This window comes from Stegodyphus dumicola, chromosome 9, assembly GCF_044657685.1.
Source record: "Stegodyphus dumicola isolate Sdum_Otavi_A_Nest chromosome 9, ASM4465768v1".
Lineage (NCBI taxonomy): Eukaryota > Metazoa > Arthropoda > Arachnida > Araneae > Eresidae > Stegodyphus > Stegodyphus dumicola.
In genome coordinates this window covers 51,848,837-51,875,287 of record NC_140776.1, presented here as the reverse complement: position 1 = coordinate 51,875,287, position 26,451 = coordinate 51,848,837, and the positions used below count along the sequence as shown (strand labels likewise).

Genomic DNA, 26,451 nt, shown 5'->3' with positions numbered 1-26,451 from the left:
TATATCAACACTTAACACTGCATCGAGAATTCTAAGCATATGCTGCTATTTTGTTTCTAATATTTTTGTAATTTTTTCCGTTGAATGGTATATGGCGTAAGCGCGCAAAAAGTGATGTATAATAATAAATCTAAAAAGACAACAAAACTGTATTGGCAGAAGTCGTTCCAAGAGCAGGTTGGTAATCTGCGATGTTCAGCGACAGCATAAAAAATCTTAACAGATCTTTAAGTGCGAAAATAAAACCTGAACTCTTTCAGATTTTATCTTTCTTTTCTTTTAATTTATCTCTCCCAAAAGACTTATGTTTTGGGAGATCTTTTAATTTATCCCTCTTTCTAATATCGTACATAAAAGTACATCGATTGACAAAGGAACATAAATTTACATACAGTATTGCATAAATTTACACGCACATTTTGACACAAAATAAGATAACCCTTATTTCAAGATATGTCGATTTTTTTTAAACAGTTCGGGTTCAAATTAACCAAAACACCAAGTCTCTAATTATCGCAAGAACTTCCCCCCCTTTTTTTTTTCCATTTCATTCAAAATTTTAGTTCTGTAAAGTTAACAAAATTCGGAACATACTTGCATATACCTCTATTTAAAAATATTGTTTATTTTTTAATTTTTAATTTATATATGCTCTTAGAATTTAAATGATATTGTAAATTAGTTCGCAGCAATAATTTTTCTAACGAAATCACAAAATTAAAATTTTCGCAATTAAAATTTCTTAATTAAATTATGAATTTATATTAACTTTTTAAGAAAAGAAAATATTTGTTAAATTCGATATTTTAAAAATAATATATCAACCCAAAAACTGTTACAAAATCAGAAATGTATTACAACTCTTAAGAAATTAAAGATCACCTTTAGTTAAATTTGAAAGAAATTTTTATTTACTAGCATAAGTATATAATATTTTACGTAATTCTTTCTAATATCGCACATAAAAGTATATCGATTGTAAAATTTCTACGTGATTTTATTTGTGCACACTACTATCAGTATTAAAAAACGAGCGATGAAATTTTGAGGAATATACAGAAATACACATTTTTAACCTTTTGGTATTCTTCTGTTTATGTAATTTTGCTCTCAGAAAATCAAAGCAGACAAATGTACTGTCGCTTTTAAAATTAAAATTTTTCTCAAGATAATTTTAATTTTGTTTAACGAAAAGAAGATATTTATCTTCATTTAAGAAGAAAACCCTTCGGTTTGTAATTTATAATTTATTTTTTAATTTACTCTTTTTTAACATGCTAGGCTGCGATCTAAAATGTTCACACAGTTAATTGTTAGCCCAGAAGGGCAAGTGCTATGAATTTTGTTTTGGCATTTCGCATCGAAAACTTTAAATGTCCGTTTCACTTTTCAAATTGTTGCCACCAAATATTATCGCTCTGTATTATATTTAAAGAAATTAAAGAATAAAGAATTTGCATAAATGTATGTATGTATGTTTCTCGCTTTGTGATAAAACAACGTTACCTAGAGCCATCAAATTTTGAATAATGTACGTCTCCACACGAATATGGGCATTTGAAAGACCAAATTTGGAATTTGTTTTGTTATCTGTTTCATATTTTGTAAAGCGTTTATGAGTTTTTGATTAATAAAACTCAACGATTTCAAAGCGAGCAATGGCAATACTGTACGGGAAAAAAAAAAAAAAAATCTCCAGCGCGCGATACAGTATATCGTAAATTCTAAAGATATGCTCATTTTAAAATTATTTTGCGATATTGCTGTTGAACTGAATTTTATAGTTTAAGTGCGAACAACATGATATTTAATAAATAAAAGTAACACACAAAACGTTAAAAAATACGCCCTACTGGACGTTATGAAAAATCTGATCTCTTACAGATTTTTCTTCTACATTTTATTTTTTATATTATTATTATTTCAGAAGTATTTGACACTTTCAGCGATGGTGGTACATGATACATATCAATATATTATCTCTTTATTTCGGTTATACCTAACCTTGTGTTCTTCCGAATAATAACGAATAAATGCTCTGTTGAAATTATTAACTCATCAGAGTTTCAAATATTTATTTTATAGAAAATGGTCGAATAATTATTGATACTCTCACATGTTTGAAAAGTAATACAACACTATACTTTTCAAGATCACCATATGTTGATACATTTTAATCAGATATTAAATAGAAATTCTGTACTGAAATTTAAGGGAATTCCTTTTATTAAAAAAATATTTTATCTCTGTTTGATATCTTAACTATCTGTAATATACGCACATATGAATACTGATTTTGGGCCTATATATAATTTAAGAAAGGAGAACAAACTAAACCGGAGAATAAACAAACTTTTTCACCGGAACCACAGTATCACAACGACTTTTAAGCGGAAGCATGAAGAATTTTCTTTTTACCTTATTTATGCATATAGTAAATTGCACCTTTGAGACATGAGAAATAAAAGTTGAATTTTGAAGCTCAGTCAGTTCAAAAGGTTTCACGTGGAACCGTTGTGCCTCGTCGAGCTATATATTTCTTCTCAGACATTTACAAATTATATTCTTTTTCCAGGCGTTTTACTAGAACTTTGGTACCTTGCGTGTAATTGCTTAACTTTACTTAAGCTAGCTATTTCATGCAAGAAAATGTTAAAAAAAAATGGATTCTACTGCACTTTAGAAGAATAAATACTATGTGAGAAAAATAAAATGTATCATTTAGCTCTTGAAAAGGAAATTATGTAAAAAATATACACACAAATATAAAATAATTAACGTTCCAAATGACACATAGACTACACGTCAAAAATTTAACTTTACTAAACGGTACTGAAGTTGGTTTGCAAAACATTATATTAAAATGCATTTATAAAATAAAACATATTTTTACTGATAGACAATATGTCCTCAATAAAGCAGAATTTGATAGAAGAATGAAAAACGATTTTCCGAATAAACAATTTCAAATGACAACAAGGATAATAATAACTGACTTTATTAAGTCACAGGCTCTCCACTGTGGATATAAAGAATCGATAAGCAGTAAATACAAATTGCTCAGCTATCCTGTCATCCAAGGCACGGCGGCTAAAAGTGACCTAAGCAGAAAAGCAACTTTTAAACGACCAATTCATTTACAATATTAGTGTTCGGCGATTCATTAGTAATATAATCTAGAAATAACATTCGAAATTAAGATAAGAATTCAGTGGATATCTACAGTAATACATATTAAATTATACGTATTTTTTCATGCATTTAATTTAAGCTTATTGAATTAAATTAAACCACAACAGAATAAAGGCACTCCTTAAAATTCACCATATTTATTTACCATAGCGACACTGTGGCGCTAGGTTCCCTTAACAGCGTTACATCTCCCTCATTTTATAACTCAGAATGCATAAAAATTAAATCATCTGAAGAATTATCTAATCGTTGCCATATGTTATATTTAAATATTATAATAAACCTGAAACGATGTACTCGTATAAAAGAAATTAAACAAATAAAAAAGTAACAGTTTTTCACAGACGATTCAGCACCGCTTACCTAATGCGCATGCGCTACTCGTAAACATTCTCCTCTGTCGAGACAGACTGGCGACAATATGTGTTGCTAATACAAAACACTTATTTCCTCGAATTTCATTAGAGATATATTTCTCACTTCGCGGAAGGTAAAAATAATAAAACTCAAAATATCTTCATTAAAAACTGAAAGATATAGAAAAACATAAAACACCAAATACAATTAGAATTGTGAAAACATAAGATCACACATATTTTTGAATTCAGTTACCTGAACAGTAAAGAATACAAGCCACTACATAGGCGATATCCTTTTGGGCTGTAGACCATGGCTGTTGCACGATATCAAATTCCAAAACTCTGCGGAAAGGCGCAGCTTGTTTGAGAAAGGTTGTTAACTATAGTCATATAACATATAAAACATCTCGCCGAGCGTGAATGTGAGAGACTTAGCCATATGGCTAATGGAATTCAGCGATCTCTTTCTTCATATACCTAGTCATTATCGACATACTAAAGAATTTCTTCCTGTTTTTCACACTATTACAATATCCATGACAGTAATCGAGTTATCACGAACTGTTGCCAGTTGGAGACCCAAACATATACTGTCTTACGGTTGACCGAATATATCTGTTTCTGCTGTCCATCTACAGAAATCCCTCGAGAACCACGAAAGAAAATGTAACACTAGACACATACGTACATCGATGCTGTTAATGCCAACAGATTGCATGTTATACATAAAAACAACTTTTTCAGGTATCTTGGAAGAGGAGACAGAGGAAGCCATACTGAAGCTCATAGCACATTCTTACACTGATCGTCCATTTACCTTCCATATAAGACATCTTGCAGAATATTAGATATAGTTTTTTGCCAATGAATAATGTTTCAATTCAAAAACAATAGCTACGTTTTTAATATAACAACCTACCATGAAACTATAGAGTAACGATACGTTAATTACACTAAAATGTGAATATGTTGTAAAATAAAAACAGGGTTCAAATCTGAGGAAACAAATAAATTCTAATAAATTTACTCTTGGACAAAGGCTATTGGAATATTTACATTCCTACGTCTAATTTTCTCAAAATTAATGCAATAACTGATATAATAGAATCCTGTTTGTCAGAGATAAATATGCTAATAATAATAATAAAAAATCCGCATAATCATAGACAAATGTTTTCATAAAAAAAATGAAAATAGCTCATTACTGTACGTACCATTTTCGGGAATAACATTATTTTTGAATTAATTCTGAATACAGAAATCTTCAAAATTTATATTTGAAGTTCTTCGTTTTCATTTCAGTTACAAGCAGGGATTAATGTGTATACACAGTTATAGTCTCATTTAAATTATTCAGCTGACATCCTAGAATGCCACAGAAATTTGAAGAAAGGCATAATGAAATTAATAGCACTGTAGTTTAAATACAGGTTTATGCATTGATATAAAACACAATTTTAAAAGAAACAAACAAAAAATATGAAAGCTTTCATATTTTATATTACACCCAAAGGGCCCTTTTTTCCTCCCATTTACATACACATACATATTTCGGAAGCCGAGAGCCATATTTTGAGAGTATTTAGGTTAACGCCTCTTAAAATATTTAAAAACAGCATATCTTTAGAATTTCCGATAAACAGTCTCGCGCGTTGAAGACAAAAATATTTTATTTCGTACAATGTTCTCACTGCTCATTTCGAAATTGTTGAGTTTTTTTGTTGAGTTTTTTAATAAAAATTTCGTTAAAGTTTTACAAAATATGAAAGAAACAATAAAACAAATTCAAAATTCGGGCTTCTAGGTGTCCATATTCAGGTGGAAGAACATGCTATTCAAAATTTGATGGCTCTAGGTACCGTTGTTTTTCACAGAGCGAGAAACATACACACATTCATGCAGATTCTTCATTATTTAATTTCTTTAAATATAAGCAGGGCGATAATATTTCGTAGCAACCTTGAAAAGTGAAACGTACATTTATAGTGAACCAACGCAAAATGCTGTTTCTAGACTAATAGCCCTTCCGGGATAACACCCCTTTGGGATTAAAAAATAAATAAATATATAAATAAATCTGCAAGCTTTCAGATTTTATATTACGCAGAAAGGGGTGGTTTTTTAACGTTTTGTGTGTTACCTTTATTTATTAAATATAATGTTCTTCGCTCTTAAATCATAAAATTAAATTCAACAGCAATATCACAAAGTATTTAAAAGAGCATATCTTTAGAATTTCCAATACAAACTCTCGCGAGCTGGAGATATTTTTTCCCCCCGTACCGTGTTGCCATTAATCGCTTTGAAATCGTTGTGTTTCTAAATCAAAAATTCATAAATGCTTTACAAAATATGGAATAGATAATAAAATAGATTCCAAATTTGGTCTTCCATATGCCTATATTTGGGTGGAGACTTACGTTATTCAAAATTTGATGGCTCTAGGAATCGTTGTTTTATCACAATGTGAGAAGCATACATACATACATTTATGCATATTCTTTATTATTTAAAATACAGGGCGATAATATCTGGTGGCAACAATTTGAAAAGTGAAACGCCGTTTATAGTGAAACGCCACAAAATGCCAAAACGAAATGCCACAAAATGCCTTCTGGGCCTATTTAATTTCGCTTTTGGGCTATTATTTTCGTTCACCCTTTAGCTATTATTCTTTACTATTTCGTTCACCCTTTAGCTATTATTCTTTATTATTTCGTTCACCCTTTGGCTAATAATTTTGCAGCAGGTAAGTAACACGTGGCCTTAGAAATATCATTTCGTCATTACAATAACGCTACAAATATTCATAAAAATACCAGTTAAATATATAAAAAATTAAATTACATGTATTAGATCTTTTATTAGAAATAAAAATAAAGATTTAAATTTAGAGTGCATTTACTGGTTCAATTTACTTAAACAATTACAAATTGATTAAATTTGAAATATAAATTAAAAATCCTATTATTAACCAAATGGCATCGCTAAGAAAATGCAATTATTCAGTTCTTACTGAGTTATAATGCATGCTAATTTTGAAATGCGTTATGTCTTTCTCAGTGACATCTTGCAATGATAACTGTGATGATGTGAAGAACACATGAATGAGCGATGTGGAGCCATGCATTTATTAAAGAGGATATATGGGTGTCGTGTGTGATGCAGTTTTCCTCTTTTTAAATTAATTTTTGCTTAAGTTTGGACTTAATATCACAGTACGTCTAAATCAGCCAACACAGTACGTCTAAATCAGCCAACTCTTTTCATGCGACCTTAAATCTTTCAGATGTATGTATGGTTTTCTACCTGTCATGTATAAACAGCTTTACATGTTTTGGGGGACATGGCAATGAAAGTAGCGCTTGTCTATGTTCGCACCAATGTAAGTGCAGAACAGCAGAAAACTAGTACTTCAAATCCGAATATTGGTTGATTATTCATGGAAGCGATTTATCAGACACTTGATTCCGAGCAAACTATGTCCTAGTCTTGAACATTTTGACAGCTACTGGCAAATATTAATATTAGACAAAAGAAAAAAGTTATTTAGATAAAATTAACACTATTTACTTAAAAAAGATTCAAAGACTCATCTAAATCTATTTGATTGTTAATGTTTTCTATGGTTGACAATTTCCCACATTACATAAAACGACTTCTAAAAGTGATCTATAAAATACGTATTTGAATTTTTTTTAAATTACTTAATAATTAACTAAAGTAATTTCAATATGATCATTAAAATAACACTTGATGATATAAATCAAAATTCAACAGATGCATGTTAAAATTAATTTTACTATATTTATAAGCTTAAAAGCAACAAGCACAAATCTATCGAATAAATAAGAATAGCCATTAAGAATATATATATATATGTAAAAAAGAAAACGGAAATGAAGCCATTTGAATCATAGACAAGAGGTTAATATAAAAAGAATACAAAAGATTTTAAAATGGCCTTATTGTTGATAAACAAAATGCCATCTAAAAGTCCATAGAATCCGATATTTAGTTTACTACATGCTACAGAACGGTTCATAAATTAATCACCATAAAACATTTTATGCTTTTTTACGTCTACGAAAATAAGCGGTTAAATTATCATACCTTGCACATTTAAGTATAAAAACATTGTTCTTTGCAAATTAAAAAGCAAACTCGGAACATAAAAATAATGTTTGTTACTTACAAATGATGTAAACTCTTGAATTATCCAGGATACCGAACACAAAAACGCTGAAGGCACGTTTTATTTCCAAAAGGACAGGTTCGAATATTTACAAACAACTTGAAAGTATTTTGAATTGTCATTTGTAAATAGCCTGGACATAATCCTTTCGTACATTAGCCATGACATCACGTCTTCGAGAGGATCTAAAAATAAAAACTGCGCATGTTCTATTCGACCGTAGCGCGTGCGCACCAGGTTTAATAAAAGAAGAAAAAGAACCCAATGGCAAGATGGTTCTGAATTTTGGATACAAAACTTGAACCGTTTTCTTTTACAGCTGCTTCTTTAAGCTTCAGAGATGAGTTTGGAAAATAGATTTTCCCGGAAGCAGTAGTTAAAGCACACGCAGGTGTAAAATGCAACTGCTAGGCTAAAATTACCGTTGGAAGAAACACTTTTCGGTGTTCTAGGTCCCTCTTAATCAAGGTTGAAAGAGTACTAAAATTTAGCAACACAGCTATCACGACCTATCGACTTATCAGAATATACGAAATCTAGGCTTCAACGTACGGAAAGTTACGTAATATTTGAATACGAAATGGAAACTATTAAAGAAAGAATCTCAACCAGATAAGCACTCGAATATGCACAGCAACGGCAGCTACAAAATATCAGTATGCTGTTTTTCTATGGTAGTGGTTCCGAAGTGTAAGCAGCAAGACAATTTTTATCTGTTACATAATTATATGTATATTTTTAATTATTTATTAATTCCTAATAATTATGTATGTTTATTTACCATCACCTAGTAATTCCTTATTAACGCCTCTCCTTTTTAGCCCTTATTTTGTTTGAATGTAATCAGGCGCATGTAGGTTGTAATAAGTCTCAATTAAAATGCATGTAGGTCTTAGTGTTAGAAAGTTTGCGAAACACTGACCTTCATAAATATAAAAGTGATTTTGCTAGATGCTACAAGTTTTACACCTTTCTGAAATTTGATGTACAACTACAAAAAAGTTTAAAAAATTATAGAAAACTTCGGCAATTAATCTTCTGCATTTTTCTCAAACTGTATTCACATAAATACATGCATGCATATAAAGCGAACATAATTTCAGACAATTACCCACAGATCCAGACGATCCGCATCTTTTATGGAGGTGATCGTCTTATAGAGAGGTAACACAAAATATACGGGTTTTTTTTTTTTAATTTAATTTATTATTTTTTTTTATGTTGGAAAATATTTTTTTTTCATAAGTATTTCCGCAGTCTGTAATTTCTGTAATTGTTGCGCATTTAAATACATAATTAATTCATTAATATTTTAGGCACATAGCGCTTAATAATTTATGATTTACTTAAGTTGAACTAGATCGCGAAGCTATCTGTCTGATTAGGAATTTCTTGAATATTTGGTTTGAAAGTTATAAGATCAATAGAAGTGAAGTTACAAGAAACCTCCAGAATTTTTATTCCCAATCCATAGGATATTTGCAGTCGTTATTGTATCAGTCAGCTTGGGATGACGGTACCGTAAAGCTGCATTCAGACGTGGGCGTAAAGCGCATAGAGGCATTGTCATAAGGGCATAAAATACGGGACATCCGTTCACACCTGCGAGACGGGTGTCTAAGCTGTGGCCAATGAGAGAAGCTAAATTTGCGCATGCGTGGATTTGTCTAAACCTTTTGCGCGCTCTTTTCTAGCTCAATTGATTTCTCGCACTCGCTCTGCTCGTTTTCGTTATTTTGTGTCATGGCTTTTTCAGCTCAACACAAAGTTTTACTAGTTCAACAGAATGCTCTTTTATCTGCCCTTCTTATAAGCCAAGAGGCAACGGAAGAAGGTAAAAAAAGAAAAATAACGAAATGGTCTAGAGATATTTTTTGAAAGACCAATACTTGGTTGGCACCTATCTTTCTGTGCAAAGCAATATGGAATATTTCTGCATTGTACTGTAGTACTCTCTATACTATAAACATGCACAAGCATATTTATATACTATATAAAACCTTCTTCAATTTTTATATATAATTTCTCTTAGGAGAAATACGATATTCTAAATATGCCTAATTTAAAAAAAATCTTGAGGATAACTAACAGATACCCTGTATATAATATTTTTCCATTTTGCAGGTGTGAAAGCAGTTAAGCTAAAAACAGTACTTACCATACATTATTATTATTATTATTATTATTATTATTATTATTATTTAATTTTCAATCAAAAGGAACATGTTTCTGTGACAGTGAAACATGTGTGCTTAGCACTATTTATTCACTGTCCCTGTCGATCACTATAGTAGTTTGCTGCACTACCAGTATCAATTATCACTAGTACTAGTATCCCACAACTGGTCACAATGACCAACAACCACAACTAGTACAATACTAGGAAACGTTCACCCAACAATGTATTTTATGCTCAATTATTTTTAATAATTTTCATGTATAAACCGCACCCCTGAATTTAATTTCAACATATGCTGTCATTTCTATTTACGACCAAATCTCAAAAGTAATTTCACATTGACAAATTTTAGGTACCCAAGTCTTCAAATACATCAAAATTATAAACATTCATACCTTATCCAGGAATTTCTACCAGAGAAATAGCATGAATTTAATGATCAAAACTCCATTCAAATGATAGTAACAAAGAGTGGATAAATAATAACAAATACTATTCATTAAATTATAGTCCATGTTATGAATTATGTGTGCTGTTTAGTTTCATTAAAAGTAAATTCCTTTCATGGAGAACGTAATTAAAAAACAGAACAGAACTTCAACAGGAGACAAAACTGTCTAGACCAGTGTTTCCCAAACTTTTTTGTGCTATGCCCCACCTAATCCTCTCTAAAATTCTTAAGCTCCCCTAGCATATACATAACTTTTAATATTTAAAAATTTAAATGTTCACGAAAGAAACTTGAATGATAGCTTTTAGGAAGAAATGACTCTGAAAGTTTCTGAGCAAACACGGTAAGTGAACTTTCAAAACATGGAGAACTGAAATTCAAGAACAAACTCATTTTAGTGAAAGTTTTTCTTTAATATTATTTTAAGTATTAGTTATTTTTAATATTTAAATTTAGCGAGCTCCTTGCGCTTGATACTTGCTGCAAAGAAATTTTTTGTGAATTTGAAAAAAATTTGGATATCTGATTCTGGTTTCCTCATAAAGCTATGTCATCGCTCCTTTTATATTAAATAAAGCTTTAATTGACCCATCATTTTGCATATCTGCGAGTTCTTCTTTTTACTGCATATTTGAAAAGTCAGTCAAATCCACTAGCATTGGCTGCATCATCAAAGTTGGGAAATCAATTTGTTTTAAGTTACAAAATCTTTTAAATCAGCCGATAAAATTTTCAGATGATCGCCAATAACATGTATAGCTGTAGTCGCGTCACATTTTTGGAGCCAATGAAACTTTTCAAAATTTTTGTGGTAAATAGTATATGCCTGACATAATTCAACAAAGACAATGAAACCAAATATCTTTCTTTTGCATCGACATAACTTTTATTTGCTACTTGAAGTTGTTTATTTAATATATTTAATTTTTCAAAGATATCGGCTAAATAACTCACAATTGCCTTGTTATCATCCGTTAATGGATTTTTAATTTCAGGTTTGTCGCTTAAAAATAACTAAGAGTATCAAATAGTTCCACAAATCTTTCCAAGCAGTTCCCTTTCGACAGCCTTCTTACTTCAGTGTGAAGTACAAATCTCATATAGTTTTCATTTTGTTTTTCATAAAGTAACTTGAAAATACGTTCACATTTGGCCCTAGCTTTAATAGCACTGATACACTTTATAACTGAATTTAGTACTTCATTTAGAACAGGCGGATTGTTTTTAGCTACCAGGTTTTTTTATATGAATAATACAATGCACAAGAAGCATTTCTGAGTTCTCATCTTTTATCAATTTTAAGCACCCCTTTCTCTTATTGCGTGCTTTATTTTATTTTTCGACCATCATATTAGGACCACCATCTGCAGTACAAGATGTATTATATTTTTTATTGGTATATTTTTTATATCTAAGTAATTTTTTAGCTTACTATAAATATCTTTGGAAGTAGTGGTGCTTTCTAATGATTTACAGAAGAACATTTCTTCGGCAAAATCCCCTTTATGAATATACAGTGGATGGACAAAAATATGGAAACACCTTGTGAAATGCATGTTTGAAAAGAAAGATTGATTTTAATGAAATATGTAGGTCGCGCTGGCGTTTTTGACTACTGACGCCACCTATACAACTTCGTAAATGTGCTAAACAGTTCAGTTGTTGTCGGAGTACTGTTATGTGAGGTTGTGATTGCATTATGTCAGAGTTAACAGACTTCGAACGTGAGCAAATTGTTGGAGCATGTATGGTAGGTGCTTCCGTAAGCAAGGTAGCCGAGGTGTTTAGTGTTTCAAGAGGTACTGTATCGAAGATTTATTCCGTATATTTGAAAAGCGGAAAAACATCATCTGCTAAATCACAGCGCGGACGAAAGTGTGTCCTGAGTGATCGTGACAGACGATCATTAAGGGCAATTGTGACGAAAAATAAGAAGACAACAGCTGCAAATTTACTGCTGAATAGAATCTTGTGTTACCGAACCCTGTGAGTACCAAAACAATTAGAAGGGAGCTTCATAAACAGGGAATTGCTGGCCGTGCTGCAATTGAAAAGCCACCCATCAGTGATGCTAATGCCCGTAACAGGAAAAGGCGGTGTTTAAATCATAAAGCCTGGACTATAGAGCAGTGAAAGCGAGTAATATGGTCTGACGAGTCTTCTCTCACATTGTTTCCCACTTCTGGCCGAGTTTACGTCTGGAGAACGCCATCTCAAGCCTATAATACAGACTGCTTGTTGCCAAGAGTGAAACATGGCGGAGGTTCTGTTATGGTTTGGGCAGCCATATCGTGGTTCTCTGCTAGCCCCATGATAACTGTGTCAGGGCACATGACTGCCAAGACTTATGTGAACATTTTGGCCGATCAAGTCCATCCCATGGTACAAACTTTGTTCCCCGATGGTGATGGTGTCTTCCAAGACGACAAAGCCCCTGTTCACACAGCTCACATTGTCCAGGACTGGTTTTCTGAGCACGAGGATGAGTTGTCCCATCTTCCCTGGCCACCACAGTCACCAGACCTGAATATTATCGAACCTTTGTGGTCTACATTGAAACGGAAAGTGTGTTCTCGTTATCCACCGCCAACATCGTTATCTGAACTTGCCACCGTTTTGCAGGAAGAATGGTATAATATTCCCTTGGCAAACATACAGGAACTGTATTCCGAGAAGACTGCAAGCTGTTTTGGATGCCAACGGGTTTCCTACACCATATTAAGCAAAGAAACATGTTTTTTTTAAAGGTTGTAGGGTTTATATTTATTTTAACTAACATTTATTTTAAGTTTAAGCTATCTTTCCTGTCAAGCCTTACTTTCCCCTGGAATTGCCAATGCCAGAATATGTAAATTTGAGTAGAACGCGCAAGGATTCAAATTATCAGCGGAAGTATTATGATTTAAGTAGAAGGAAACAAGTTCGGTGTGTGATATTCTTACTGCACGAGCGCGGAGGTAGTTAGCGAGAATTGAAGAACCCCGCGTTGCGGCCTATGTGCTTGGCGGGAAGTAGTGGTAATCGTTCCAGTGAGCTTCAAGGTCTGCTGAATTAGCAGCGGTATTGTAAAACGCGGTGAGTTAGTTATTTTAGAGAGCCTCGTAGTTAGAATCTTGTCTTTACTTTCTTTTCAGGTTATTATTTTTATTTGACTGCCAAGTTGGCACAGTCTGTGAGCGTCAAGAGCACGCAGTTGTAATTTATTACGTTGAATAAAAAGCGACTTAAACCCTTCACAAGGCTCTATCTTTTATACAAGTTTTCACAGTCACCTCTTGGTTGCGTGCAAGTTGGAGGCGCGCAACGTTATATTGGCCCCCGAACACTTATCGAACTGAAATGGCCGAAAACTGGATGGAAGCCGCTGGACAACACCAAGAAATGACAACTCAGTTAGAAGGATTTGGATATCTGGTCCAGACTTTGAGAGCATCAATCAAGCCAAACGTCTATTTCGACGGAAAAAATTCGGTGGTGGTATTTCTCGAAGGTCTAGAAAACCACTTTCAGATCTACCCTGTGCCTGAAAGACAAAATGTTGCCATCGCCACATCAGCACTAAGAGGACAGGCCGCGCTATGGTGGAAAAACATAGGGAAATTTTTATTAGGGGAATTTGGAGGCCAGACGTATACATTTGAAAATTTCAAAAAATCGTTAGTAACGGCCTTCTCCATAGTGAAAGATCGCGCACGGCTGGAAGCCGAACTATATAGTTTCTACCAACGGGATACAGCAGAATTGACGGACTTTATTCTACGAAAAATCAAGCTAACGGATATGCTGTATGGAAAGAAACCCGATGCGGAGATTATTGAAATAATATTACCAAGATTGTTACCCGCTGTTCAAGACTACTTTGAAATTAGAAACCCAACCACATTGCAGGAACTTTTCGAATTGGCGGTGAAGTTTCAAAATCGCAGAATAGCGGAAAAAGCGAGAGGGGAAACATATTCTCAAAGTACCCGAAGGAAGGAGGAAACCAGAAATGGAAATCGCTCTTATGGGGGAAAGAACTATCAAGCTAACGCATCGAAACTCGAAGGTCAAGGCCCAAAAAGAAAATTTGAAAATAAACATCCGCGTACCCAGAAGACACAGATTGAAAGGAAAGCTTTAAACGAGTAGAGGGGCCTGTGAAAGGGAGGGTCCAGACCCCGGAAGTTTTAAAAAAACCCTCAAATAGACATTTAAACACGGTCATCGTAAAAAACTCACAGCTACCAATTATACAAGTCCTGGTTGGCGATGTACCAGTAGAAGCCCTCATCGACACAGGAGCAGAAGGAAATTTTATGAGTGAAAATTTCTTCAAAAAGAATTTTTATAGGATACGATTATTTAAAACCAGAAATACGGAAATTATAGCGGCGCAAGGAAAAACATGTCACTGCATCGGGAAATTATCATTAAACTTACAGGTAAAAGAGGAAAATCTCAAAGTATTAATTTTTGTGGTGAAAGACCTGCAACACTCTCTTATTTTAGGTATGGACTTTCTAAGGGCCGCGAGGGCCAAATTAAATTTTCAAGATAGTTCCGTGGTGTTGGAGATGGACCAGAAGGTGGTGGAACCTGTGGAGACACCTGAAGTGGACCTTAGCCATCTGAATGACCATGAAAGTAAAGCAATACAGCAAGTGGTGAGCAATTTTTCTCATTTGTTTTCAGAAAAACCAGGAAACTGCCAAATCGTGACTCACAAGATTCAATTAAATGCCGAAAACCCTTGTAGGACTAAACCGTATCGTTATGATAAACAAAAAGACCTAATCATCGAAGAACATATTCAGGAGATGTTAAAGAATAAAATAATAACGCCCATAAATAGTGAGTACGCGAGTCCAGTCGTACTATGTAGGAAAAAGAACGAGTTTCCTCCTTCGGATAAAAGGGCTTGGAGGTTTGCTATTGATTACAGAAAACTAAATAGTATTACCAAATTTCCAGTTTACCCTTTGCCGGTTATAGACGAGATCATTAGAGAGATCAAATCGACAAGATATATGTCTACTTTGGACTTAACGTCTGGCTACTATCAAATAGCTATGAGACCCGAAGATATACACAAAACCGCGTTTATAACAAAATCGGGCACTTATGCATTTTTACGCATGCCCTTTGGGTTGTGTGGGGCCCCATCAACATTCCAGAGAGCTATGGACATTGTTCTAAAGCCTGTCCTAGGAAAGTCAACTTTAATTTATCTAGATGATATAATTATAACGAGTAGTACGTTGGAACAACACATTAATGATCTAGAACAAGTTTTTAAATTATTAAAAGAGGCCGGTCTTACAATTAACGCCTCAAAATGCAAGTTCGCAACTAAAGAACTTAAATATCTCGGTTATAAAATTTCGCAAAAGGGTATAGAAACGCAAGATTCAAAAATAAAAGCTATTAAGAATTTCCCACCGCCCAACACCGCCAAGAAACTTTCTTTTTTCCTTGGATTATGTTCTTACTATCGATCTTTCATAAAAGATTTCGCTAATATTGTTGAACCACTCTTAGTAATCAAAAGAAAAAGGGCTAAATTTACGTGGACAGCGGAAGCTAACACAGCTTTTGAAAGATTAAAAGAAGCGCTTATTAATGCCCCTGTTTTAAAATTCCCGGAGGGGGACGAAAACCTGGAAATTGCAGCAGATGCGTCGGACTATGCCGTAGGTGTGGTTCTCATGCAGAATGGCCATCCTTTGGCATTTTTTAGTAAAACTTTAAACTCTACGCAAAGGAATTATACAGCTACAGAGAGAGAAACATTAGCCGTATTAATGGCTGTACACAAATTTCGAGTTTATTTCGTCAAATCGCCAGTAACAGTCTTTTCGGATCATGCGGCTGTTGGTAGACTTTACTCGGGAAAAAACCTAACGCCCAGGTTAATAAGATGGGCTTTAAAACTCCAAGAATATAATATCACAATAAAATATAAACCGGGTAAGGAAAACAATGTAGCTGACGCACTTTCTCGTATAAAACTGGACGATGAAGGAAATGAACTTAAATGCGCTGTGTTGACTTCAAAAATTTTAGATTCTAGAGATACGGTTATTACTGAACTGAAAGCTGATCCTGAATTTGGAAATATCTATGCTTATTTGAAAGACCCCGAAAGCTTTGAGCATACAGATATCGATGCGATAAGAAATAGGGCAAAAAACTATGAAATAATAGATAATTTATTATTCTATACGAAAACAACAAACGAAAATCTTGAGTATAAACCAGTCATCCCAGCCTCGCTTGGATTAAGCATTTTGAAGGAGTTGCACGAAGAAAAAACAGCGGGCCACCTCGGGGTCAGAAAGACTATAAAAAGGGTACGCGAGGCGGTATATTTCCCGCAATTATACAAAATAGTAACGGCGTATGTCAGGTCCTGCAATCAATGTCAGTTAATAAATGATATTAATTACAGCCCGGCCGGGTACTTAAATAGCATTCGCGCTACATTTCCGAATGAAATTTTAGGCATAGATCTCCTTGGTCCCTTCCCCCAGAGCGAGTTAAATAAAAATCGTTTTCTTTTAGTAATAGTAGATCATTTTTCAAAATGGATAGAAATTGTTCCACTTAAACGCGCGTCAGCCAAAACAGTCGCAGATGCATTCTTACACAGATACATTTTAAAATACGGTGCACCGATAAAAGTCATTAGCGATAACGGAAAACAATTCATTAGTCAAATATTTGAAAACATATGCAATGGACTTGGCATACGCCATATCAAAATGGTTCCGTATAGACCACAGGCTAACATAGCAGAAAGAGTTAATAAAAACATAGTAAAAATAATTCGCAGTTACGTGAGCACACATCACAAGCGCTGGGATGGCTACATAAATGAATTAGCTTATGCTTTAAGAACGGCACATCATGATACTACGGGAAAAACTCCAGCAGAATTATTTTTAGGCAGAAAGTTAATTACGCCTTTAGATAAATTATTCTTTGTGCAACAAAGAGAGCAGGAGTTTAAACAAAAAGATGTGCAAAAGTTGATTGATCAGGCGCTTAAAACCTCGGATACGGCAAGAAATAGGCAGAAACTATATTACGATAGAAAACGCCGGGAAGCAGATTTTAAAGTTGGGGATAAAGTATTGAAGCGGAAATTTTCTTTATCAAGTGCCCCAGACAATTTTATGGCAAAGCTAGCTCCAAAGTTTGAAGGCCCCTATGTAATTCAGGAAATCAAAGGAGTAGTCTTATATCTTAAGAACGAGAGAGGGGAAATCTGTAAAGCAAGTCCCGACCAGGTGAAAAAATACTATAATCCAAATGATTTTGAAATCCTTAAAAGTTTCTTGCAGGACTCAAGTCTAAACGAAATAGAAGGGCCAGAGACAACAACTATTCCACCAGAACTGAAGAGAGACCTAGCACTTCTACAACCCGGACGTCGGTATCAAAAAGAAAAAATAATTTTCAAACTCCAGCGTTTAAGAAAAACAAAAATACAGAGGCACCGGGTAAAGAAACCGTGGTAAAGAGAAAAACACAACCTACAAAGGATTGCAGGAAAAATTATACATCAAGGAGAACGCGCACACGGCCACAGAGTCAGGTGCCAGCAAGGCCGCCGTTCCGGAAACTGAAACGGCAACAGGAGGCACAAAAATACGAGGAACAGAAGAAATTCAAGGACGACTCCAGACCGGAGGACGTCTAGACCAGCCGTCCCAGGGAGAAACGGAAAGGCCAACAACCAGACGATTACTCCGTCAAGAGGCCAGCATGTAGAGGACGCAAAAGAAAAAGTCAGGTGGACGACACTCGGAGGGCAGTAAGGAGAAGATTAACATCCATGAAACCTCTAACTTGGGACCAATTCTGCCAAAAACGGATGACGGAGTTTCAAGCATCGAAAACTCAAAGATAAGTTAAAACCTTCTATAATTTTTTTTTTTTCTCTTTTGTTCCGAAATGTTATGCATAAGTACGAAGTTCTATGTTTTGACGAAAGTCAATATGTCTCGATTGAGACTTAGTTTTGTTTTACTTTATTTAGCTAAGGCAAAAGTATTATTTTCTTTAAGTGTAAAAGCTAAAAACAAGCATTTTCTGTTGGTCGAAAGACTAATTCTGTTATGTTAAAGCCAAAATTTGGCCGAAGATAAAAATAACTTCGTATTCTTGTATTAATAAGAATTTTACTTTCAGTGCCGCCAGCTTGGCGAAGAATGAGTAAAGTAAAAAATTTATTTTCTCTTATTCATTTTATGGTAAATTGTAAAAAGCATATGTATTAAACTTTTGTAAATGTATGTAAATACTTGAATGTTATGTAAAAGTAGAATTTAGTCTAGAAGCATAAAATTGTAGATGTTAAAAGTGAATGCTTAAAAGCAATGAAGTCAAAATTTAAGTAGTAAATTGTAGATAAAGTCATGCTTTAGAGCGAAAGCCTGCATGTTTAAAGATGAATGAGGGGGAAGTTAGAATGAATGTGTTTTGTAGGGTTCTCCACCTACATTTGAATTTTTAAGACTATTAAAGTAGCTCATTGAGTTGTAGAATGTCGAGTAAGGTGTGTCTATTTGGTCGTTGAATTCTAACAAATCATGGTGGTTAGGGGAAGTGTTGTAAGACTAAAACACGAATATTCCCGTTTGACACCACACACGGTGGAGAGCCAGGGTAAAGTTAAATTAATGCTTGAAAAATTGAATGAATGTGAAGTAAGCAATAACTAAGAAAAACGAATCGTTTAAAAACAAAAATTTATTGTGTCAAGAAAGTGTAAATTATAATGTATTTAGAAAGATACTGATACTTATTCCTTCCAGATGCTGGAAGGAAAGACCAAGATTGATTGATGAAGTCCAGGAAAATTTGCTGTAAGAAGAGAGAGTTAAAACGAGCAACAGAATACAATTTGTTACATAAGATTTTTTTGTGTAAACGAGGTTCTCGCCAGTTAGTTCAGAATTAGATAAACTTACAACAGGTCGTTTGTAGGACCTGCTTCCAAGTTTTCCAAATTCTGGCAGCGGCAAATGTAGGGTTTATATTTATTTTAACTAACATTTATTTTAAGTTTAAGCTATCTTTCCTGTCAAGCCTTACTTTCTCCTGGAATTGCCAATGCCAGAATATGTAAATTTGAGTAGAACGCGCAAGGATTCAAATTATCAGCGGAAGTATTATGATTTAAGTAGAAGGAAACAAGTTCGGTGTGTGATATTCTTACTGCACGAGCGTGGAGGTAGTTAGCGAGAATTGAAGAACCCCGCGTTGCGGCCTATGTGCTTGGCGGGAAGTAGTGGTAATCGTTCCAGTGAGCTTCAAGTCTGCTGAATTAGCAGCGGTATTGTAAAACGCGGTGAGTTAGTTATTTTAGAGAGCCTCGTAGCTAGAATCTTGTCTTTACTTTCTTTTCAGGTTATTATTTTTATTTGACTGCCAAGTTGGCACAGTCTGTGAGCGTCAAGAGCACGCAATTGTAATTTATTACGTTGAATAAAAAGGGACTTAAACCCTTCACAAGGCTCTATCTTTTATACAAGTTTTCACAGTCACCTCTTGGTTGCGTGCAAGTTGGAGGCGCGCAACGTTATAAGGTGTTTCCATATTTTTGTCCAACCCCTGTATCTTACATAAGTTACAAGTACGACCTCACTGTCTCTCAAAGTTGGTTCATCCATTTGCACCGAAAATTTTCTTGTTTTCAGCTTTTCAACAAGTTGTTTTCAATATCCTCACTCATTTCATCTTTCTTTTGCAAACAGTATTGTTATTTAGTGGCATAGCTTTAACGTCTTTGTCATCTTTTTCTAGAACAGTTTTAAATGCTGATATTTGTGGTTTGATTAAATTCTCCGCTATAATACGGCTTTTCCCAGATTAAGAGATGAGTAATGAAATTTGATAAATAGCCTCAAAAGCACGATTAACAGTTGCATTATGAGCAGTAAATACAGACTTTAGTATTACTCTTTTTTCAAAATTTTTCCATAAAGTGCGAAAATAATTCAAATCTGAATTAATATCAGCAATATATTTCGTCTTCGAATGTGCCTCAAGACGACCTAGTTTCATTGATTCGTTGGTCAGGCATTATGGGCATAAAAGACAGAAGTTGACCGTTTATGCCCGGGTATGAAACCAAATTTTAAATATGCCTCCGAATACCGACGAAATTTTTTCCTTGCTTGTACCCCTCATTTCACGAAGGGCTGAAATAAATAAATATAAGATCAATATAAACAAAGCTGAAAGCAGCTGCTGTTGCCATTCAAGGAAAGAATAATGTACCGGTTGCCATTCCTACAGTAAAAAATAAAATAAATTCTTTGGCTGAAATGTGCGAGAAACGTCTGAAAAGCATAATGTGTCAGTTATTTAAATGCCTTTTAAAAGCATTTAAATGTCCATGTCTATAACGAGAATTCTTTATAAAATATTTAAAATGCACCGCAATTTAAAAACTTTTTTACGTATACATCACTTACATTTTTCTTTATTTTGGAGAATAAAAAATTAAATTTCGAAAATTTTGACTTCATGAAGCATATTTAGAAATTGAACGTCCTTTGTTCCCTTAAACCCTGAACGAGTTCATTTTTGAATTGCCCCCCTTAACAGTCGCATTGCCCCCTTCTGGGGCGTAGGCCCCACGTTGGGAAACACTGGTCTGTTGACTGTTGTTTTAAGGATATTTCACTACATTTTTTCTTTCTTGGAATTCATAAGAGCATTTTCTCAAAAGATTAATCTTTTATTACTTATACAAAGCTTACACAATTGGATTGACTATTGTGACTATTCTTAAATAAGGGAAAATAATTTTTTTAAAGTAATATTTTTACTGTTAGAAAAACAGCCGATTCTTGATATTAATTTGATGTTTTAGTAAAATTAATTCATGAAGTTTGTTTGGAAAGAAAATCAGCAATACAATATTTCGAGCTCTTTTAATAAATTTATTCTTAAATACAAAAATAATTAAACAGGAAAAAAATATAGTAATAATTTTTTTAAAAAAATATAGACAGAAAGAAAGTAATAATAATAATTTACACAGAAAAAATAAAATTTTTGCAAGCATGCACATTTTTTAAAGAATTATCATAATAAAATGAAAAATATTGGATGGGATCAATCATCTACACTCTACAGGATCATACACAGCGTGGATAATCCTGAGCTTAACTTTCGCTTTACGAGTTTCATCCATATTTTTCAATATAAATTGAAAAACTCATTAAAAAATGCATGTCATCATCGTAGATTTCTTGCGAGATCAACTCTTTATTTCGTTCGGATACGATTACAACTCATTGTTTTGTTCGGATACGATTACAACTCATTCGGATACGAGGTGTTCCATATTAAAAAAACGTCGCCTTCGATGTGACAGCGAAATCGCCTAAAGAAAGCCGCTTCGTTTTAGCTTCGCTCTGATTGGTCGACGCTTATCCCAAACTCGGCGTAAAGTTGAAAACTTGGAACCCTATGCCACGAGCCCTAAACCAGATTCTGTGACGTAGCAGTGACTGGTTGCCTTGGCAACGGAGCTCGGCTTTAACCACTTATGCCTTTTACGCGCTCGTCTGAACGGGGCCTAAGTTACAGCTTTTGGCCCTTGAACGCAGTAGAAAACTTTAATTTTAAGACCTTTAATTAACAAAAACAGCAAGAATCTACAGGCTGTTTTCCTTCTTATTTTAAAAAATATTCTCGCCTGCTAACTTGTTGATATATCATTTATTGAGAAATAAACGCTTCAAAACTACTAGAAAATGGTCATTACAGTTGGAGTTGGCACATTGTTTTAACAACATTTTAAGTGTTCTAACTCGTCCGCAAAGTCACTGTGAGACGCAGGTTTTGCACTGGTAAACTAAATACTCCTGCCAACTGCTATCTCCCTAAAATACTTGAAGTCATAACCAGCTGCAAGTTCCATCAGTGTCTTGCACACGCTGAAAGCGGCCACGTGGCTACATAAGCTACACGACACCATTTTTATGACGTAAGATTAAAGGCCAGACGCCCAGTCGTACATCATACAAATGGCTTCCGCTTAAGACCGTGACTCCGTATCCCGCTTACGTGGCATAGACAAAATGTGCGTGGGCCATTGAACGTCTGTCGGTCTTGGACCACGAACTGCGAGTGCATGAGACTGCTCTTTTATAATGAATCTTGTTTTCCTCAATGTGCAGTAGATAGATGAAGAAATACCTCCTCATCAGGCACAGCTAGTGAAACCACAGGCTTTCCAAGGTAGTTTCGTAGTAGTATGAATTATTTCATGACACGCAACTTTCATGATTTAAATTTACGATATCATTATAAATACCGGAAAATTCAGAAGTATATTGCGAAAATCATCACATGATTCCATACATGTGCTTATTTTGGAAAAGAATACGTCTTTGATACAGACGGTATTCCAATGACTGGAAGAACCATGAAGCTTAGCGTTTGCATACCTAAGACAGACCTGTAGCTAGGATTTTTAGCGTCTGGGGACAACTAAAAATTTTGAGCCCACTTTTGTCAAGAATTAAAAACATTTCATTCTAAAAATTCGTCACATTAATTTGGCACTTCTAGATGCTGCAGTGGGGGACATACGTCCCTCATTGGCCCCCTATGGTTATGCCACTGACCTCAAATATATATCAGTTGCATTATAATAGGCACCCAAGCTTCTTGTAGTCAATCATCACTGTTAATTCCAAAGCTGAGTTTTAGCAGATCCTTGCCCAATAACTGTTGCCCGATCAGACCAACCCAAAAGTTCAACAGATAGAGATTTTATTAAAAATCTACGGCTATTTTTTGACTAATTTTAAGAAAGTTGTTGGATAATATAATTCACATTATTATACAATGAAATCAAATTCTTTTGAAGTACAGAGGTGCTTACGTAATGCACAGAAATGTTAATAAACATTCTGTTTGTTAATAAACATTCTGTTTTCGCTATTTATAAATTGTGCCGTGATTTTTCTTATTTAAATTTCTTTTGTGTTTTTTTCCTTATCTTCATATATCTGTACTACGGGAGCATTCTTATTAAACTTACTTTTATACTACCTATTAGAAATTTAGTTGTATTACGACATTCTTGATCTTTTGTGCACTGCTTATTTTAAACGTATTTATAGAATGAAGTAAACAGTACATTTAGTCTTGCAATCAACTTTCCTTTGCAAAGAGTGATGCTATGTTAATACAAAACGGCATACCAAATAAAGTTATGTTGAAGCAATTTTCTGGTTTAAAAGTCCTCAGCTTTTCAACAATACGGAAAACATTTTTACATTCCAGACAACATAAGCATTTTGTGGTCATTTCCTTCTATTCCTACCAAGGAGTTTTGCATGAACCATAAGATTTTATGTTGATTATCCTAGTTAACATTTTAATTTTATTTATAACGGCAGAGTTCTTGAGTTAAAGTTCCAATTTTTGGCAGCTTTTAAAGACCGTACTCTGCTACGTTTCCCTGCTATTTGAATTGAAATTTACCGACTTTAGTATCGGTCGGCAAGTCGCTCCTGTTCCGCGAATACTGAGCCAAGTCTTAGTAAAACGCATGTTAATTGATATTTCACATTCAGATTTATCTCGAGAACATTTGTTCTGAAATTCCCGTATAAGAAAGATTAGATTTATAAAATGAAGAATTTAAATAAGAAAGAAGAAAAATTTTAAAATAATTTAAATAAATAGAATAAGGAAATTACAATTTGTAAAATAAAGAGGAAAATATTCCTGGACTTACAAATCATTTGTCGAAAATTCACTTTATTTATTTATTTATTTTTTTTTAAGTCAGAATACGCATATCTGTGATGATTTGAAGGTGCTTCATTTTTTACCACCATAATTTTTTTATGATGATATTTTAAAACTGCAAAGTTTCTGCATCGCTTTACTTTCGACGATGATGACTTAAAAGTGCGATGTCTTTTCCTTGTTTTCTTTTCTCCCATGATATTTTGTATGGCGAAGTTTTTCCTTTGTGTCCCCCCCTCCACACACACACACGATATTTTTGTCGGCGTTGTTTTTGCTAAGATGTTTACACCTGTAACCACTGGGGGGTATGTGGAACTTTTGCGAAGAACGCCATATAATAGTGAATTTAGAAAGTTTGAATACAAAAATAAATAGAAATTTAAGGGAAACGTCACCTTAGTATCTCTGAATTTGTTCTGCGTTTAAAGCGAGATGCAGCATACAATAAGGTGCCACTTAATGTGATCACGTTTGTCCACGGCTACCGTCGGTCTGTACCTCGTAGCTTCGTGGATCTGCTGCCTCGGGGCACAATCCGACAATCACTGTTCAGTTTAAAATTCTGAATCACATTGAACATTGTCGATTTGGGGTAATTCAGCTCGCTAGGTATGCCCCTTAAGGATCAGCCTTTTTTATGATACCCGACGATTACACCTTCTTCGAAATCAGATAACTCTACATTTCGTGACATCTTGCATGCTACTAATGCCAATTTTGTTCCCTGCTCGATATACACTCATGTCCATAAATTAAGGATAATGCAAAATCAGGCAAAGGAAGAGTTAGAAGCAAAACAAATTTGACTTATTTGTAAAGCTTATTTAAAAGGTAAAGAGCAAAAAAAGATGCTATATGTTTGATATTATTAAAAAAATTAGCGATTTTTTCTCCATGGAGCAAATTACAAAAAAAAAAAAAAAAAAAAAAAAAAAAAAAAAAAACTATTTACAAAAAACCAATATTACATGGTTGTATGATTTTTAACACATTGTATGTCTCCTAGACGATGCAATACAGTTCGTACAACGCTTAGACATGCTGAGTATCAAATTATCGATCTGATCTTGGGGGGATATTACACCACTCAAAAAGCAATGCTCTCCAAAGTTCCGGTAGACATGTAGGAGGAGGTTGATGGGCTGCAACTCGTCGGCCAAGCATGTCCCACACGTGCTCTACAGGATTCAAATCCGGTGAGAATGCTGGCCAGTCCATACGGGTGATATCCTCCGATTGAAGGCATTCGCTTACGATGTTTGCACGGTGAGGACGAGCGTTGTCATCCATAAACACAAATTGTGCGCCCATGGCGCCCCGAAATAAACGTACATGTTGTTCCAGAATGACATCCCGATAGATTTGGCTTGCCATGGTTCCAATTTGAACATGCAGGTCAGTTCTGGAACCCAGAATAATTCCACCCCAAACATGCACTCCTGCACCACCGTAACGGTGTCGTTTAGTGATGTTTTCTTGGTGGTAACGGGTACCTGGAGCTCTCCATATGAACGTCTGGCGAGAATCGGACTGCAAACTAAACCTGGACTCGTCGGAAAACATCACACAAGCCCACTGTTGCGGTGTCCATAGTGCATGCTCTCTACTTCAGGCTAACCGCAGGCGACAGTGTGTTGCAGTAAGTGGAACGCATCTGACAGGTCTGCGAGCATATAGACCAACTAGCCCTCAGCGTCTGTACACGGTCTGCCTTCAAAATGTCGTACCAGTGGCTGAAGAGAGCTGACGCGACAGGTCTGAGGCTGTGCTCCGCCTGTTTCTTTTGGCAGTAACTGCCAAATACCGGTCCTCATTCGGCGTTATAACTCTGGGGCGACCTGTGCTGTAACGTCTACTCGCATTACCATCATCTTGGAATCGTTGCCAAAGCCTGGAGATGACACTCTGGGCAATTCCAAGTTCGTCTGATACTTCCAGTTGGGTACGCCCACATTCTAGACGGCCGATAATTCTACCACGTAAAAAATCATCCAAATGCGTCCTTTGTGTCATAACTATTCGGTTATTGCACTGAAATGCTTATAAAGCGCCTGCGAACAATTTTACTTCTTTGCCTGTACTCCTTATATATCACTCTCTTACACTCTCGTCATTGTGACGTACCATCGGTGTCATCTGGTTACTTCCTGAAATTTGCATATGATTCTTGAAGATGTGTGTAGTGATATATTTATTTTAGAGTTCGATTTCCGCGTGACTCCGAATTATCCTTAATTTATGGACATGAGTGTATTTAACGGCAGAGGCATGACGTATATTAGGACTGCAGATATTAGCATTTGCA

At 34.6% G+C, this 26,451-nt stretch overlaps 1 protein-coding gene across 3 annotated transcripts in view; it reads right to left on the bottom strand.

Annotated features, from left to right (window-relative positions):
- The window catches only part of LOC118200115 (cyclin-dependent kinase 6-like), a 596,937-nt gene that overhangs the window by 311,771 nt on the left and 258,715 nt on the right, over nt 1-26,451 (bottom strand). Inside the window, exon 1 of one of the 3 annotated variants that reach the window (XM_035372054.2) lies at nt 7,747-8,190. The exons of the other annotated variants lie outside the window; for them this stretch is intronic. The gene's annotated coding sequence lies outside the window, so the exon portion shown is untranslated. Of the gene's footprint in view, nt 1-7,746; nt 8,191-26,451 lie in introns of those variants that run through there. 3 annotated transcript variants of the gene reach the window in all.